Source organism: Miniopterus schreibersii (assembly GCF_964146895.1).
Source record: "Miniopterus schreibersii genome assembly, chromosome: 19".
NCBI lineage: Eukaryota > Metazoa > Chordata > Mammalia > Chiroptera > Miniopteridae > Miniopterus > Miniopterus schreibersii.
The window spans coordinates 12,726,885-12,744,845 of record NC_138119.1 but is presented as its reverse complement, the minus strand read 5'-3'; the positions used below and the strand labels follow the sequence as shown (position 1 = coordinate 12,744,845).

Here is a 17,961-nt window from a genome sequence, read left to right as displayed (position 1 = left end):
GGAGAAGGCGGAGCCGAGGCGCTTGGCAGCTGCCCAATCAGCGTCCTTGTTTGTGTGGTGCCGCCGCCGGTGCAGCCGCCGCCGCCGCCGCTGCCCCCGTCTGTACCGCAGTGTCTGCTCCGCCCGCCCGTCCCGGTCCGGCCCGCCCCCCTCTCCCACCCCCATCCCTGGTCCGGTCAGCGGGGTCCGGAATCCACTGTGCCGTCGCCTCTTCCTTTTTCGACGCCTCCGCTGCCGCCTGAAGAGGCTAGCTAGCCGGGAGTTACACCGCCACCGCCAGGTGAGGAGCTCTGGCCTAGGCCAGCCTGGCCGCCTGCCCGCCCGGGGGCGGTGAGGAGCTAGGAAGGGAGGGAGGCTGGGAGGAGGCGGTGGTGACGGAGGTGGGGGAAGGGAAAGGTGGAGGGGCGGGGGAGGGGAAGCGCCCGCGAGCCGACGCCCGCCCGCGCGCCCCCGCCTTGCGTCCCCCTCCCCCCACCCCGGCACCGCGCGCCCCCGCATCGCGCTCCCCCTTCACCTCATCCCCTCCCCCCGCTCCGTGCGCGCGCCCCGGTCTTTCACTTCGGCCTCGCGCGCCCCCAGCTCGTGTCCCTTCATTCCTTCTCCTTTTACTCTTTCTCCCCTCCCTCGCGCCCCGTTTCCCCCGCCATCCCCGCTTTCACTCACTGCCTCATGCCCGCCATGCTCCCCTCCTTTCCTCTCTACGCGCCCCCCTTTAACTCTCCACCCCCAGGGGTGCCCTCAGGGTGCGGGGGCCGCTCCCTGCTTTCAGTGTGATGTGTGGCGGCGGTTGGGACGAATGGGGGATCCTGAAGGGTAAAGGAAGCACGAGATAATTATCTTTATTTAGGTAAAGGAATTAGGAGCGCAAAACCCGACCCCTTTATTTCGTCGTCCACGGTTCCCTCGCCCTCTCTTAGGAAAAAGGAATTGTCTCAGTCTGTGTTGGATACTTATTTTCTATAGGGACTAAACCACCCCTTTCCTCAGCTAGGCTTCTGGGGCACATCGGATCTGTATCCCAGTTCAGTGCCTGAGGGTCTATGGAACCAGAACTTACCCTTCCCTAACCATTCCGGGACTTAAGAGTACTTTTTGCTTCAGTTACGCTAAGGAGCTAGCCATTCCTGTAAGTGCAGAGGTTTGGGTGCCATTCGCTGGCCCGGGACCTTTCTTTCCTCATAAAGGTATGGTAGCCTCTTTGCACTCTTTCTCAGCATTAACTTCCCTCCAAACACAAGATGTTAGCTCACTAAGCTGGAGATGGAGGCACTGTGGTGGGTAGGTGGGTGGCTAACTACCAACCTTTTCTGCCCTGTCATCTGGAGAATCAGGTAGCCTCCCAAGAACCAGTTTTCTCATTTCTGATCAATGATTATTTGAAGGCCTTTTGTGTGAAACAGAGCTGGGAGATACTTAATAAATTTTAGCAAAGCAAAAGAGCAGACTGCAACAGAGAGAATTGTACTGGGCAGCAGCTGGAGTAAAAGCAGGTTTAGCAGATCTGTGTTGGAGAAGAACTGATGTTTTTGAGGTTTTGACGTTTCTCTCTAAAAATTTATTTTTTGAATAGACTGCATATATGTGATACAAAAGTAAAAGAAATGTTCCTCCAGCTGTCCAACCCCCCTTTCAGTGCAGATGACTTCTGATTGTTTTCTGGCAGCAACATGGTGTCTATATGTTGTCTATATGTCAGAGATTAACCTATTTCTGAGTTTAGTGGTAACTTTATTGCTTTTTCTTTGATACACCGACTCTTCCTGAAAGTCTGATAACCTCTTGGATTCATGTTTTTGGTGCTGGAGCAGTCTTGATAAGAGTATTGTCCTCGAGTAGCATTTCTGTTGGTACTTGATTGGGAAGGAGGCTACTTCTGGAGCTGCTAAAGGTGTTACTAAGGAGGAGCTCAGTATATTTTCAGGGAAGGCTCACACCTGTTGGAAATGCTGCTGCTTTTTTTGTGACTGATATCCAACCTCTGACTGTTTTGGGATGGGCTAGGTTAAGGATAGTTTTTCCTTGGGCTTCTTGAGCAGATAGGTTGTATGAATAATGAGGTAATGGCAGTACTAATCTGGTAGTGCTGTCTTCCGTTTTTAGAGGAATATAGGTTTTAGTCTAGTGACAGTGATGGTCATCACAGTAAAGAATGAAGAAAATAAGTATTAATCAGCAGGAATCAGAAGGCTGGACCTGTGGGCTGAGTGACCCAGTTTGAGAAGAGGTGAAGCTTATGGACTTTTGTTCTGCCTGTTCCTTACTTAAGAACACTTTCCATGAGGTGAGAGTGATTTGTAGCTGACAGCAGCATCCATCTTTGTTTTATGACACTGTGGTTTGCTTCCCCTGTGTGTGATGTCTGTTAACTTCCTGTTTAGAGGCAGTCAGAATAGGGTCTGAATAGCATTCAAATACTTATCTAGGAACAATGTTAACCAGGTTCCCTGATCAGCACTTCACATCTAAGTTCTGGCAGTAACTTTTATTGCTGTGTTTAACAGCATAAGGCCACAGGGAGGTGGGGGAGGGAGATGTGAGAAATTTGTTCTGAACTTCATAGTGTTAAAGTACATTCAAAAACCTCTGTATTGCCCTCTCCCTTTTGGGGGACAAATGTTCCCGTCCGGACCCCATGTCCCACCCCCACCTCACACCTTTTTTCACCCTTCTAGCTGGGCCTGGCCACCAGGTTGGATTTTGGTGGTTAGAGAACAGCAGTATGAAAGAAGGGTCAGTGTGTCAATAATAGTATCCTAATCCTTTTCTGGGACCTCCAGATTCATACCAACCTTAAGCAGTGTCTTGTATGGAAACCAGGCCTCTCGTTTCAATTTACTGTTTTTTTTCTACTTTGCATCCCACACCCACCAAACTGGAGTTTCATGTGTAGGGGAACAGTACTGTGCTGTCCTGGTTTCTAGACTTGGGTGCATACCACCCCACTGGGAATCATGCTGACAAGCAGACCCTCTGCATTCAGCTCAGAATGCTCATGTTGTTTGGCTCATTGAGAAAAACCAAACCAGCTTTGGTTGATTAAAACAGGTGCTATAGAAATCGTAAGATTTGAACCATCACTGGGACAGAGGGACTTTCTTTTCCACATCCTTTGCAGTACTTAAAGCCCTGCATCATTACATATCAAGGCACAATAGTCACGCATTTTCTGAGGCAGTTTGGAGGGGAAGAAAGAAAAAAGGCACACACCCAGATTGACTATAAATCTAGTCCTGGCATAAAGCTGTCCACCTCTTGCTCAGAAGAAAATGCAACCTATCAGACATTGCCACACAAAGTTGCAGTTCCCCTGCATTGGCTAAGCATGGGAAAAGATAACACATAAGGAAGTTCAATTTCTGTTGAAAAGGACTGGCTTTGGGGGGGGAAAGCTTCTGTTAGCCATACTATTTGGTTTATTCTTAGTACTGTGATGCTTTTTCTATAGGTTACTGGTTGGGGATTTTGGTGGCTCCGGGGTCCATGAAGCAGAGAGGCTCCTCTATTTGTATAATGATGAAAGCTTCTGAATAGATCTGATTTGAAATGCTCCCTCCTCATATTCCATCTTTTACCTTCTCTCTTATGGATATGTGAAATATTCCTATGCAGTTTGAGTTCATCCAGTAGGAAAGGACTGACCCAGGACCATTAAAGGCTTAACCTGTCTCATATACTTCTTAGATGGTGTCTCTTTCAAAATCCTCTAATTTTTGCCATTGCCTTAAGTTGCCATCAACTGTCAAACTATCAAGAGTTTTGGGTTATAGTACCAACAGCAACAGATGAATAAGAGCATATATTTTGTTACTTTTGAGGTATGAAGTGGTTAAATGCCAGACCTCAAAGAGTCATTAGTAATTGCAAAAGCTTCTTTGACAAAATAATTGTTGTTAATACATACCAGTGAACTATTAAGGGAAATGACAATACTTCCTGAGCCATTCCCTGGTTGCTTTTCACATCTGGCTAGTATACATTTTTAAAATAATTCAGGTTACTGTTACTTGAACCTGAAAGTCATGCTTTAAGCCTTGTGATCAAAGCATTCTTGATTTTGTCTCATTTGGGGGGAAGGTGGGATTTGTAATATCCTAAAATATAGACTGCAATGTTAGTAGGATTTAGATTAGACATTAGGATTCCCATTATGGTTGTGAGGGATTAGAAATATTAACTGGAGAGCTTGTGCATCTCTTACCTTAAAGGTATTTATAAAGTTAGCTTTTTGAGAGTTTTTAAATTTACATTTCCTGGGAGGGAGGTTGTCAGCTAATAAGTGGCAAATTGGAATAGTAGAACACAGGTATAAGAGTCTAGAAATCCTGGTTGAAATCCTAGCTGCTTTGCCATTTATTAACTATATGACTTTGAGTAAGGCTCGTAATTTTTGAATTCTCATTTCTCTCAGAGTAAAAGTCGGTCCTTATAGTGGCCTTATGTGATCTGCCTGCCCTCCCCACCCCTCTTCTCTTTTGATTACCTATCATTCTCCCTCTGCTCTCTCCACTCCAGCCACATTGACTTGTTCCTTAAATACAGGGATGGGCAAAAGTAGGTTTACAGTTGTGAGTATGTGAAACAGTTTATTCTTATATTACTTATTAATTATTGTATTATTTATTTGTATTATAATTATAAATCTACTTTGCCCACCCCTGTATATTAGCCACACTCCTTTTTTTAATCCTTATCTGAGGATATGTTTTTAATTGATTTTTTTTTTTAGAGAGAGGAAGGGAGAGGGAGAGAGAGAAACATCACTTGGTTGCTTCCCTTACCTGCCCTGACTGGGGATTGTACCCCCAACCTGGGTATGTGCCCTAACTAGGAAGCGGACCCAAAATCCTTCCATGCACTGGACAATGCTCCAACCAACTGAGCCCTACCACACCGGCCAGGGCTCAGCCACATTTTCCCCCCCAAGTATATCTTTATTGATTTCAGAGAGAGGAAGGGAGAGGGGGAGAGAGAGTTGGAACATCATTGGTGAGAGAGTTGTCATTGATTGGCTGCCTCCTGCATGCCCCAGCTGGGGACTGAGCCCGCAACCGTGGCATGTGCCCTGACCAGGAATCAAACCGTGATCTCCTGGTTCTTAGGTCGATGCTCAACAGCCAAGCCACGCCTGGCAGGCTCAGTCACATTTTTTATCTTAGGACCTTTGCCCTAGCTATTCCCTCCAGTGGGAAATAGCGAGTTTTCCGCACAGAGATAACACAAATGAATTTTCTAATTTCCTTCAAGTCTTTGCTTAAATGTCACCTTTTTAAAATTATACCCCTATTTAAAATTATACCTTCAACTACCACCTCTCATTCCTAATCCTTCTTTACTCTGTTTTCATAGCACTTGAAACTTTATAATGTACTTATATGTTACATTTATTGCTTTTCGGTTCCCTCCTATTGTATAAGATCTATGAAGGCATGGCTTTATTTTGTATTTTGTTTAATGCCTACTACAGTACCTGACATACAGTTAATGCTCAAATATTTGTTGATCAAGTAGGAATAATAACTTTTCCTAACCTCATGTTTGTTTATAATGAAAGTATGAAGTGTGATAAGTATAATATGAGATCTTAAAACATTTTGTGAACTTTGAAACATTGTACAAATAATGATTATAAAATAATTGCCCTCCCATTGAAATGGTAAATAATACTTGGTTACTGAAAAAAATCTTCATATATATAAATACTATCACATCTCTTCTCAACTCTAGTCCTGTGTTTCCAATTGTCTATAGTGTGCTGGACATGCCTACCTCTATTCCATTGATACCTCAAACTCAACATATTTATCATCAGTTCCCCTTCTGTGATTCATTGAGTCACCTAAGCCAAAAATGTGAGCATTGTTGTCAGTCTCTCTTTCTTATCCATTACTTTTTAAATATTTCTGAATCTCTACCATTTCCTGTATTTCAATTGCTGGTCTTCTAATTGAAGCCCACAACACTTAATTCGGAATGTTGCCGTAATCTCTTACAGTTCTCTCTGCTTTTTAGTCTTGTTCCTTTTTAAAAAAAATATTTTTTCTTGACTTTAGAGAAAGGATGGTAGACGGATAGAGAGAGAAAAACATCGATGAGAGAGAAACATCGACTGGCTGCCTCTTGCACTCCCCCAACTGGGGTTCCGAGTCCTCAACTGGAGCTTGTACCCTGATTGGGAATCAAACCTCTGTCTCCTGGTTCACGAGAGGATGTCCAACCAACTGAGCCACACTGGTCGGGCAGTCATGTTCCCTTTTATTTATTTATTTTTTAAAATTTATCTTGATTGATTTCAGAGAGAGGAAGGGAGAGGGAGAGATAGAAACATCAACGATGTGAGAGAGTCATTGATTGGCTTCCTCCTGCAGGCCCCCCTCTGGGGATCGAGCCTGAAACCCGGGCACGTGCCCTGATGGGGAATCAAATCGTGATCTCCTGGATCCTAGGTTGATGCTCAACTGCTGAGACACACCTGGCTGGGCCCTTTTATTTTATTTTTAATTTTTTCTTAATCCCCATCTGAGGATATATTTTTATTGATTTCATAAAGAGAGAGGAACATTGATTGGTTGCCTCCCATATGCACCCTGACCAGGGATTGATTGAACCCGCAACCTAGGTATGTGTCCTTACCAGGAATCGAACCCACAACCTTTTGGTGTCTGGATGATGCTCCAACCAACTGAGTCACCTGGCCAGGGCATTCTTGTTCCCTTTAATTAATTAATTTTTTTGAAAATATATCTTTAATGATTTCAGAGAGAGGAAGGGAGAGGGAGAGAGAGAGAAACATCAATGGTGAGAGAGTCATTGATGGACTGCCTCCTGCACGCCCTGGACTGGGGATTGAGCCTGCAACCTGGGCATGTGCCCCGACGGGGAATTGAACCTCGATCTCCTGGATCTTAGGTCGATGCTCAACCGCTGAGCCCCGCCCGGCTCTTGTTCCCTTTTAAACTCTTAGTCATATTGTCTTCAAAATGTTCTAACATAGATCTGATTCTTCTACTTCCCCTTCTCAAAAGTATTCAATAGTTTCCTTACATAGTATTCAAGGCCCTTTATAATTTTGGCCTTTGCCTTAGTCTTCCTTTTCTTCCTTGTAGTTTATATGTGAGCAAATAACAGTTCTTTTAGTTCCCATATTAGCTTCTGAATTTCATTTCAAATGCTGCTTTCTCTGGGAAGCCTTCCCTGACATGCCCAAAGAGACTTAGAAATGCTTTCTTCTTTGATCGCACTCTAATTTATAAATATTGTTTGTCTCCCCTCAGTGGTCTGTGAACATCCTGAAAGAAGATGATACCATGTTTTATTTTACTATTGTGTCTCCAGTGCCTAGCATGGTGCCTGTCACCTAAAAGATATTTTAAAATATGAATAATCCTATGGGTTGAAAAAATGCTGCATACATTTAGAAGATGCTCCTTTTGTTATGTTCTGGAGGCAGAAGAACAAAGTTGGAGTTTTAGTTCTACCATTTATCATCTCTGTGACATTGGTCAAGTCATTTGAAGTCTCCAAGGCTGTGGTTTCCTCAGATTAGAAATGAAGATCAATAGCTGCTTTATCTATTTCACTAGGTTTGTCTGTCAGTCAGGAGATTATACATATAAAGGTGCTTTATAAATTGTAAAGCACTGTACAATTGTTAGTTATTACAAGCTGATACAAGCTGAGCTTTCCTTACAACTCATTTTTTTCTTATATCGATAATGAGGCCCTTTTATCATTGAAGTGATAAATATTCTTCTACATGTTCTCATGTTCATTTTCTTTCTTTTTCTTAAATTATTATTGATTTGATAGAGAGAAACATCGATTTGTTCCACTTATTTATGCATTCATTGGTTGCTCCTTGTATGTGCTGACTGGGGATTGAACTGGAAACCTTGGCATATCGGGATGACACTCTTAACCAGCTGAGCTACTCAGCCAGGGCCTCTTCATATTCATTTTCATTAGTAGGTGTAGTGTACTCCTGTATATCATCTTAAGTATGGCACATTTAAAGGCTTTCCCAATATCCCATTGGATAAAAAGGTTGCAAAGTCCTGAGAAGTTGGACTTTTCATGGAGTCTCTTGGTCATGAATTCTATATTTTTTTCTCAGATTTAAAAGAAATTTACATTTTTGCAACTTTTAGAACTTAAAAGGAATTTTGTAAATGTAAGCTCATTTGTTCACTTTTTGTGTGTAAGACTTTTTACTATTCTTACAGTAACTCTGTGAGGGAGATCTTTTTACAGATGAGAAAACTCAATGCGGGGAAGTTGTCATTTTGCTAGAATCTCACAAATTAATAAAAGTGGAGAATCTAATATTTGAACAGCTCTGACTCTGAAAGTTGTGATCTTACCATACTCCTGTCATTTCTTATATAGAGTTTTGTTTTACCTTTTAAAAAAACAAAACCTATGATAGTTCTCAGTATTAATAGGTTTTATGTAAAAAAAAGTTATGTGATCAAATAGGGTTTGAAAAACTCTGGGTTAAATTGAGGCAGATTTCCTTTTTTTATTTTAAATATGTTTTTGTTTTTTGGTTACTCCTCACCCAAGGATATTTTTTCCATTGATTTTTAGGAAGGGAGGGAAACAGAGAGAGAAGCATTGATGTGAGAGACATCAATTGGTTGCTTTCCAATGTGCCCCGACCAGGGCAGGGGATCAAACCTGCAACCCAGGTATGTGCCCTTGACCAGGAATCAAACCCATGACCCTTGTGTGTGGGGGACCATGCTCTAATAACTGAGCAACACCAGCCAGGGCTTAAATATGTTTTTATTGATTTTAGAGAAACAGAGGAAGGGAGGGGGGAGAGAGAGACACATTGATAAGAGAGAAACATCTATCTGCTCCCTCCTGCACGCCCCCAGGCATTTGCCCTGACTGGGAATCAAATTGGCAGCCTCTTGGTGCCTGGGACAACGCTCAACACTGGTCAGGGCAAGGCAGATTTCTTTTCTTTGTTTTTCTAGAGGAAGGGAGAAAGAAACATCAATTTTTTTGTTCCACTTATTTATGCATTTATTCGTTGGTTGATTCTTATATGTGCCCTGACTAGAGATCGAACCCACAACCTTGGCATATCAAGACGACACACTAACCAACTGAGCTATAGGCCAGGGCTCAGATTTCTTTATTGCTTGACTTCCCATATCCTTGCATTATGCATTGGGAGTGGTAAAAGAAAGGCTAAAGGATGCAGAGCTTCTCAAAATTATTTGACCATGAAAGAGCATCTTAGAGTACTAGTGATCTCACTGAATGCTTTGAACATACTGCACTTTGCTATTCTGCTTCCCTGTAGTTCTCTTTGGGTTGAATTGTTTTTAAAGAATTGCAACTTTGGAATGAGGGAATTGACTTGCTTTTGTGTGCTGGTTTTCCAGAGAAGTAGAATGGGGGTGGCATTAGGCCAGATATTTTTTAGAGACTTCACTGGTGTGGAGGCTGCATTCCCCCCATGAATCTTCTAAGGCAAGTGGCACAGCTCATTTAACTTGGCCCTGCCTTCATTGAGTTCCCAGGTGGATAACTGTAACTGAGCTGCTGCCTCCACCTTCTTTCATCTGACATGTTAGAAGCAGGAGAGTAAGGTTTCAACTTTGTGAGTGAGCAGAAACCCTTGAGCCAAGAGCAAGAAACCCTTTCTTTCTGTAAAGATGGTCATATCACAGTAAGAAATCTGTAAAGCCCATCATTTTTTCTCTTCTGTGAGACATGCAGACAGACCTGGGGATCAGAGGAGAGGTCAGTACCTTTAATTTTTCACCTTTTTAAAGGTGGTATATTGGCCTTTAAATTAAAACAGAACTTTGGGAATTTGTTCTCTGTCATTTAAATGCATAAAAGCTACCTGAATGGTGTTCACCCCTGAATTCCAAATTTTATAGTTTGAGCTACTAGTGAAAAATATTTCCCCAATAGGATAATGTTTTTAAATTGATTTTTAGAGAGAGAGGAAGGGGACGGGGAGAGAAACATCGATACAGGCAATGTGAGAAGGAAACATCAATTGGTTGCTTATCTGCAATGCAACCTAAGTATGGGCCCTAACCTGGAATCAAACCCACGGCCTTTTGGTTTACGGGACGACGCTCCAACCAGCTGAGCCACACCAGCCAGGGCTCCAATAGGATAACATTTTTTGGAAGGAGGGGCAGTTTTCTAATCACTCCTTAATACTTCTTTTGTTAGATCGTGTTGCTAGCAATTGGTCATGTGTATTGCTGTTAGCCAGGACAGGTTGGCTAGAAGAGTCTAGATTAAGTTGTGTGGAAATTTGATGTGAATAGCATCACACTCGTCCTATGTACTAAAGTTTGGCTTATAGTAAGTATCTATGAATAAACTGATGTTACTCTGATGCCATTCTCATTTTGTAATTCAGGTAGTAAAGAATGCTTAGTTCTTCAGCTGAGTGCATTGTGAATTTGAAAGTTTTGCTTTTTTAGAGTATTTTAAATCCAGATATCTTCTGCCAAATAAATGGAAACTAGAAAATGGGTCTCTAATTGAACTAAGATCCAATCCTACGTTTTCATTAGCCTGCATTTTTAATTCTTCACTTTCTGCTTGGAGATCTATTTTCCAGTTGAATTCTGTATAATGCATTAATATTGAACCTGAAGGCTTTCAGGGAATGTGGGTGACTGGAAAAGAATCTTTAATAGGTGTATTTTGCATCTTTAAGAAACCTTAAGAATTCAAAGGAGTAAGACATTTTTAGCCTAAATAATGGTGAAAAAATTTCTTTGAGATCTAATGATTACTAGACACACACACACACACACACACACACACACACTATCTGTTAGGAATTTTTTTGATTGTTGCATGACTTTGTATTACCAAGGCCTTGATGTCTATCTAGTATTGTATTGTAGCTTCCCAATTTTGACAAATACAGAGTAATAGGTGTCACAAAAGGGTATAGCCAAGGATAGAATCTGGGCAGTCTTCATTTCCAAATTAAACCTTCTATTCTAGCTGGCTGATTACCTGATAATATTCACAGAGACAAAATACAATATGATAAAGTTGTACCAAAAAAAACCATAAAAGTGTCTGTAGTTATGTGTGACTTTTGTGCTGTCTTCTGGATTTAGTTGTTTTGAGGGCATGAAACAACTGTTATAGTGCAGAGAGTTGTTAGAGGGCAGTGAGATTTTTACTCATTGTTTTATAGTTTTATGAATTAACTAAAGAAACCTTTGGAAATTAGCATTTTAATTTTGTTGTTAATGGGGCTGTTTAGCACATCTTCCATGTGCTGTCTAGACTGCCACATTAGTTTTTGCTGGTTATTTTTTTTTTAAGGTTTTCAAAATATATAATTTTATTGATTTTTTTTTTTAGAGAGAGAGAGAGGAAGGGAGAGGGGGAAAGAGAGAAACATCAGTGTAAGAGTGAAACATGAATCAGCTGCCTCCTGCACACCCCCTACCAGGGATCAAGCCTGCAACCCGGGCATGTACCCTGACAGAATCAAACCAGCAACCTTTTGGTCCACCAGACAGCATCCAACAACCAACTGAGCCACATTGGCCAGGGCTTTTGCTGGTTATTCTGAAAAGTTTTAGTTGTTGTCTCTCTCTCTCTCTCTCTCTCTCTCAGAACCAACCACTCTCAATGTTGTGTATAAATTGAACTTTGGTGTCTGGATATGAGAAAAATAGTTTAGTATGGGTACTGTTCTTAGTGGATGTTTTTCACTTGATTATTTGAAAGCTTTCCTTTTTTGGTTAAACTAGAATAACTTCTGGTCACTGTAAAGATTAAAACTATAGCTCTTCAGTCAGAAGGTCCTGGGTTCAAATTTCTCCACCACTAACTTGTAAGACCTTTTACTTCTCTGTGCCTGGCAGATAGTAACTATTCAGTAAATGTTAGACTTTCTTATAAAAGACAATGGTAAATCTAGCACGTAGTTTTTGTGTATGTGGGAAAATGTACATAACTTATTTTTAACATTTTAACCTTTTTTAATCCTCACCTCAGGATGTTTTTCACTGGTTTTAGAAAGAGGAAGGGAGAGAGAGAGAAAAACATCTATCGATTGCCTCCTGTATGCATCCTGGGGATCCAACCCGCAACCTGGGTATATGCCCTGACCAGTAATTGAACCCGCCATGTTTAGGTGTACAGGATGATGCTCCAACAGAGTCACACCAGCCAGGGCCCATTTTAACCATTTTTAAGTGTACAGTTCCTTGGCATTAAGTACATGCATATTTTTTGTGTAATCATCACCATTTTTATGTCCAGAACTTTTTCATCTTCTCTAGTCTGAAGCACTGTACTCATTAAAAATAACTTCCCATTATCCCTCCCCCCAGCCCCTGGCAACCACCATTCTACTTTCTGTTTCTATACCTTTGACTACTTTAGGTACCTCATGTAAGTGGAATCATACGATAGTTGTCCTTTTGTGTCTGGCTCATTTTACTTAGCATAATGTCTTCAGGATTTATCCATGTTGTAGCACAAGTCAGAATTTCATTCCTTTTTAAGGCTGAAGAATATTCCACTTTATGTATATACCATATTTTGTTTATCTGTTTATCAGTTTGATGGACACCTGGGTTGTCTACCTTTTGGCTATTGTGAATAATGCTGTTGTGAACATGAGCATACAGGTACCTGTTTTGAGTCCCTGCTTTCAATTCACTTAGGTATATATCCAGAATTGGAATTGCTGGATCATAAGTCGATTCTATGTTTAATTTTTTGAGGCGTTGAAATGCTGTTTTCTACAGTGATTGTACGATTTACATTCCCATCAGCAATGTACAAGTATTCCAGTTCTCTATATTCTTGCCAACACTGGTTATTTTCTGTTTGTTTTTATAAAAGCCATCCTAATTGATGTGAAGTGGTGTCTCATTGTGGTTTTTATTTGCATTTCTCTAATGATTAGTGATGTTGAGCATCTTTTCATATACTACTTGGTCATTTGTATATATATGTTCTTTGGAGAAATGTCTATTCAAGTCCTTGCCCATTTTTTAATTGGGTTGTTTTTGTTGTTGAGTGGTAGGAGTTCTTTCTATAGTTTGGATATTAATCATTTATCAGATATGGATTTGCAAATGTTTTCTCCCATTTTGAGGGTTGACTTTTTACTCTGTTGACAGTGTTCTTTGATGCATAAAAGTTTTTAATTTTGATTGGATCAAGTTTAGGTTTTCTTTTGTTGCTTGTGTTTTTGGTGTCATATTCAATAAATTGCTGCCAAATCTATTATCATAAAGCTTTTATAGTTTTAGTTATTACTTTTAGGTCTTTGATCCATTTTGAGTTAATTTTGTATATGATGTGTAAGATAAGGGTCCAACTTCATTCTTTTGTATGTGGATATCCATTTTTTTCCAGCACCACTTATTGAAAAGACATTTCTTTTTCCATTGAGTGGTCTTGGTACCCTTGTCAAAAATCATTTGATCATATATGCAAGGGTTTATTTCTGGGTGCTCTATTTTGTTTCATTGGTCTACATGTCTGTCTTTATGCCATTACCATATCATTTTGATTAGCATTTTGGTAAGTTTGAAAATCAAGAATTGTGAGTCCTCTGACTGTTCTCTTTTAAGATTATGTTGGCTATTTGGGATCCCCTGAGATGCCATATGAATTTTAGGCTGGGTTTTTCATTACTTTTTTTTTTTTTAATATATCTTTATTGATTTTAGAGAGAGGAAAGGAGAGGGAGAGAGTTAGAAACATCAATGATGAGAGTCATTGATCAGCTGCCTCCTGCACACCCCCAACTGGGGATAGAGCCCACAACCGTGGCATGTGCCCTGACTGGGAATCGAACCCCGATCGCCTGGATCCTAGGTTGACGCTCAACCACTGAGCCACGCCCGGCCGGGCTTCAATACTTTTTTTATATTGGGTCAAACTATAAAGCTAAACTGAATGTAATTACATTATGGTAGCTGATTGCTGTCATAGAGTTTTAATTTCACCTGGCTTCTTGGATCACAATACTTTTCTTTATGGTATTAGAATCAAGGTTATGACAAATATCTTTGCTTTTATATTGTTATGATTGGAAAATCATTAAGTTTCATTCAAATTTTTATTATTTTTATTATTTTTAAATATATCTTTATTGATTTCAGAGAGAGGAAAGGAGGGGGAGAGAGAGAGATAGAAACATCAATGATGAGAGAGTCATTGATCGGCTGCCTAGCCCACAACCCGGGCATGTGCCCTACCTGGAATCAAACCCCGATCTCCTGGATCCTAGGTCGATGCTCAACCGCTGAGCCACGCCTGGCTGGGCTGATTCAAATTTTTTAAAAAATCAAGATACACATCAAAAAGTTTCTCATTTCTGTTTCTGACCTGCCTAGTTTTAAACCCCATCACTGTCATTACCTTCTTTTATTATTTGAGTTTCTTTATATATGTGTGTTTATATATATAAGTAAATATGGATTTATTTTTAGTCTTTTTACACAAAAGATAGCATAGTTTTCCACATCATGCTTTTTTCCATTTAATAATATTGGAGGTGTGTTTTTTTCCTGTGCATAGAGAATTTTAAGTAAAAATTTTAAGGGTAAAAATCTTTCTATGCCTATATAAGAACTTCATTGAGAAATAAATATTTGAGTTTATGGCTGTGTACCTTTCCTGTTGCCTACAAGTCTTGCTCTTTAATGACTTTCATATCTGTTATTCTCTTAATTAACATTGGATAACATAATTTGAATAGTACTAGCTTTAATTTAGGAACGCTGTTACCTAGCTCATGAAGACTGTCTTGTAATTTCACCTGTAGTTCTAAATCCCAAATTCTGTCAGAAAACCCAAGGCCCTGATCAGTGAAATGGGGTTATTTTTCTAATTTCTGGAGTAGAGAGCCCAGGTGGTTTTCTCTATCCTATACAGGTTCAGTCTAGGAAAATGATAATTATTCTGATAAAGAGAAGATTTGGGTCCCACTTATCAGAGCTCTGTTTACTTTGTAACCACCTACCTCCACTAGTTTTGGGGAAAGGCCTGACCATTCATATAGTCACAGAGCATTTGTGTACACCTACTATGTAAAAAATATATACATAGGGCCCTGGCCAGTCGTCCCATGCACCAAAAGGTTGCCAGTTTGGATTCTGGTCAGAGCACATGCCTAGGTTGTGACCTCGATCCTCAGTAGGGGGCGAGCAGGAGGCAGCAGATCCATGTTTCGCTTTTGCATCCTTTCTCTTTCCCTCTCCTTTCCTCTCTCTAAAAAAAAAAAAATACACACACACACACACACACACACACAGGTGTTGTAGAGTACATGAAGATAAATGACATTACCTCAGTCCTTAAGAAGATACATAGTCCAGAAGAGGAGAGAAGACATGAATAAAAATAACTATAATATTAAATTCAATGTGCTTATAAATTAAGTAGTCAGCATATTAGGAACTGCCTCTTAAATAGGAACAGTGCCTTTATTCAGCACTTTTTTGTTGTTGTAAATCCTTACCCAAGGATATTTTTTTCCATTGATTTTTAGAGAGAGTGGAAGGGTGGGGGGGGGGAGACATAGATGTGAGAGAGACACATTAATTGGTTGCCTCCCACATATACCCTGACTGGGGCTGGTGATCGAACCTGCAACCAGGTATATGCCCTTGACTGTGAATCGTACCCACGACCCTTCGGTGTACTGGCCGACACTAACCACTGAGCCACACTGGCCAGGGCTGTTCAGCACATTTTACACCTTGGGTCCAAGTGTGAGACAGGTTAGCCAAATCCTGAAAATTCTGCTTTCAAAATTTCTATTCTATCTATTTGTGTCTATCCCAACTTCTCTTGCTCTAACTTCAGCCATTGTGATTGCTTGCTCATATCTATTTAGTGCTTTGTATATGTTTTTAATAATAACACTTAATTGGGCTTTTCTGTGTGACGGGCACTGTTCTAAGCACTTTACATTAATTAACTTTTTTAATCCTTGCAGTACTCTAAAGGTAGATGCTATTATCATTTTACAAATGAAAAACTGAGGTGCAGAGAGGTGTTAAGTGATTTGCATAAGGACACATATGTAGTTGAGTAAGAGCTCAGATATAGAATCAGGAACTCTTTTTTTTTTAAATGTATCTTTATTGATTTCAGAGAGAGGAAGGGAGAGGGAGAGAGTTGAAACATCAATGATTAGAGAGTCATTGATCGGTTGCCTCCTGCATGCCCCCAACTGGGGATGGAGCCTGCAAACTGGGCATGCGCCCTGACCAGGACTGGAGCCTCCATCTCGTGGATCATAGGTCGATGCTCAACAGCTGAGCCACACCGGCTGGGCAGGAAGTCTGACTCCTAAGCTCAAACTGTTGAGTATTATTCTGTACTCTTATCTGTGTGTGTGTGTTACATATATGTGTGTATGTGACACATGTATGTCATTGTTTAAATAGCTGTGTAAGATTTCATTGTACGAGTATGCTTTAATTTACTTAATCTGTCCTCTCTAAGGAACATTTGGGATGTTCTCAGTGCTTGTGTGTGTGTGTGTGTACTGTCATAACCAGGATTCTAGTGAAACATCATATATGCACACCTTTTTTATGTAAGGAATGTCCAGATCTGTAGAGAATTTTTATAAGAGTTTATTTGAACTAAAACTGACAATTGCTAGGAAGCAAGATCTTAAATTCTCCAGAGAAAAAGTTTTGCATTTTCTTTTATGCACTTGAAATTGAGGGAACTAAGGAAGATTACATGAAGGTAGGAGAAAGAAAGGCAGGGATTGGATTACAGGGTAGTTAACAAGATTATGTACTCTCTTGGGGGTTCTTATTTTAAAGGTGAGTTAACCTAGATACACAAAAACAATGGACAGGGCTTACTTAAGGTAAAGATATACTAAAGAAGTTATATGCCAGGAAAGTGACTACCCACCATGACCTGCCCAGTTAGGAATTTATGATCAGATAACCTTGTGAGATTACTTTTCATAGAACCTTTTTTTCATCTACAATCTTTACGCATTTTAGTATATCTGTAGGTAAAATTCCTAGAAATATAATTACTGGACCAAAGGGCTTGCACATTTAAAATTTTGTTAGATGGTATTAAATTATCCTCCAACTTTGTACCAATTTACATTCATACCAACAGGCTACAAGAGTTTCTAAAACTCAGCTGAAATCTAAATTTGAGGGAAGTAGTGTGACTGAACAGTGATGAGAACTGTCTTCAAATGTCTTTAGGAACAGTCATGTACCTTATCGGCATTCCTTTGTTCTGCAAATATCTTTGGATTTTGATTATTGGCTGTGTGACTGTAGCCCAATTGTTGGAAAGAGGAGTAGGCATTTTATTTATTTATTTTCTTTTTTATTAAATTTTTGGGGGTGATAATCGTTAATATGAACATACAGGTTTTAGGTGTGGGTTTCTGTGTTATAAGATTTGTATATTGCTCTGTGTGCCCACCATACAAAGTCTTACCTTTTCCTGTCAGTATATATTAAGACCTCCTTCACCCTCCCACCCCCTTCCCTCTGGCAACCACTACACTGCTGTTTGTGTCCACGAGTTTCAGTTTTATATGAGTGAAATCATATGGTTCTTAGTTTTTTCTGACTGTTTCACTTAGCATAATATTCTTAAGGTCCAACCATGTTGTTGCAAATGGCAGTATTTCATCCTTTCTTATGGCTGAGTAGTAGTCCATTGTGTACATGTACCACATCTTTATCCAGTCTTCTATCACAGGACACTTTGGTGGTTTCCATGTCTTGGCCACCTTGAATAATGCTGCATTGAACATAGGGGCGCATATACCTTTGTGAATAAATGTTTTCGAGTTTTTTGGGTATCTACCTAGGAGAGGGATTGCTGGGTCATATGGTAGCTCTATTCTTAATTTTTGAGGAATCACCAGACTGCTTTCCATAGTGGTTGGAGTAGGCATTTTAAAAGAAAAATTTTCTGCCCTAGCAGGTTTGG

At 40.3% G+C, this 17,961-nt stretch overlaps 1 protein-coding gene across 3 annotated transcripts in view; it reads left to right on the top strand.

Annotated features, from left to right (window-relative positions):
* The window catches only part of GATAD2B (GATA zinc finger domain containing 2B), a 62,025-nt gene continuing 44,064 nt past the window's right edge, over positions 1–17,961 (top strand). Inside the window, exon 1 of one of the 3 annotated variants that reach the window (XM_081122137.1) lies at positions 1–280. The gene's annotated coding sequence lies outside the window, so the exon portion shown is untranslated. The remainder of the gene's footprint in view (positions 281–17,961) is intronic. The other 2 variants (XM_081122135.1, XM_081122136.1) reach the window with 2 other exon arrangements.